This window comes from Alligator sinensis, unplaced genomic scaffold, assembly GCF_000455745.1.
Source record: "Alligator sinensis unplaced genomic scaffold, ASM45574v1 scaffold107_3, whole genome shotgun sequence".
Taxonomy (NCBI): Eukaryota; Metazoa; Chordata; order Crocodylia; family Alligatoridae; genus Alligator; species Alligator sinensis.
In genome coordinates this window covers 151123-152772 of record NW_005842578.1, presented here as the reverse complement: position 1 = coordinate 152772, position 1650 = coordinate 151123, and positions in this window count along the sequence as shown.

Sequence of the window (1650 nt, the reverse complement as noted above, 5' to 3'; positions counted from 1 at the left end):
CCCCCAACGGCACGGGATAGGCCACATCCTGAGACCCAGTGGGTGTCAATCAGAGCCATTCGTCCCACTCAGGGTCCCCACTGGTTCTTCCCCCTCCCCAACCTGCCTTGTCTTGACCTGACCCCGGCCCCGGGTGCAAGTCTATCCCCCTCCCTTTATTTTTGTATTTAAGTTGTATTTTCGTACGGCCCTGCCCGGAGGGGGCCCGTCCCGCTTGGCTGGGGGTCCCGCAGAGATCATCTTTGTACTCGATTCTAATGAGAAGCTTTAATAAAAGCAAGATGGAGAGAGATCCGGGTGGCGCCCGGGGAACTGATTCTTTCCCCACAACTATCGGCTTTGCCCGGCTCCCCTCCTCTTCCTCCTGGGGTTTCCCCCGATGCCCGGGTTTTGGGAGCACTGAGACCCTGCACCCCCCCACCCCACCCCGACGCCCAACAGCTTGCTGGCGGGGTGCATTTAAGCCAGCCTGTGCCCGTATCCGCATATCGGGGTGGCCTGGACGCCCAGCCGAGGCTTCCACTCCCCATCGCAAGGCTTGAGTCCACCTCATCCTGCCGTCAGCAAACCCGCAAGCAGGAGCTGGGGCCATGCAGATCTGGTCCCCGGGCATTGCCCTCCACTCCTCCTGGCTCTGACGCACAGCCACCCCCTCCTCTTCCTTTCCCACCTGTCAGGGAAAGGGTTAATTAAAGGCATCATCTCACCACGGCCTGTTTGAGCAGCTTTGTGCCTTTTCTCTACTTACCTGTCTGTGGAATGGGTTCAACAGCCTGCACTGGGAGAGCTCCACAGAAGAGGGTTTGTTGCTAATGTCTTTTCTCACATATATCACGCACTTTTCCCCCCAAAATTTGCTCCCCCCTGATCTGGGGTGCAGGGATTAGCTGGGGGAGCTGATTCCTTCCCTTGGGGGAAAGGCCCCTCTCGGTCCTGCCTTCCACGGTGCAGCAGCGTCTGGTTCAGCCGCTAAGGGCAGCAGCTGAGCCTCCTTTTTAAGGACTTGTCTTTCCACCAATCCAGCTCACCGCTCTTAGGGGGGCCCTTCCTGGCGCCTTCCATTGGCCTGAGCAGGAGCAGGAGGAGGGTGCGTGTTATACGCAAGACAATACAGTAGTGGCGGCATTTGGGCCTCATCTGGACAAGAAGGGCCAGTTCTGGGCGCACACGCCAGCCCCGGGGTCGCCCCTGGGCACGTGGGGGCAGCTCCGAGCAGCGGGTTCATGCTCTCTGCACACTCAGACGGTCGCCTGCACGGGGCGGGAGGGGGCTTCCAGGCTGCAGGCTCCCCAGGCAAGCTGTGGACCCTCGAGGCGGCATCCCTGGGGTCACAGGGGCCGGCAGTGCCTTGCTCTGCCCTCAGCGCCGCGGAGGCCACTGCTGCTTCCTGGGGCCGTCGTTAGGCTCCAGAGGCAACAGCGTGGGCATCCTTCTGCCCCTGAATCCTTGGGGCGAGTCTGCCTGGGGGGGCCACTTGGGGTCTCAGGTCAGGTGGGGGGGACCCTGCACCAGCCCGGGCCCATCTCTGCCCCGCCGCACGGGGGTCTGGGTCATCCCAGCACCATGGGGGGTTAAGATGGGCCCCTGTCCCCCAGCCCCCGGCTGCCCCCGAGCTGGGGAGAGACCCCGAGTGTCTGAGTCCCCCCCCAT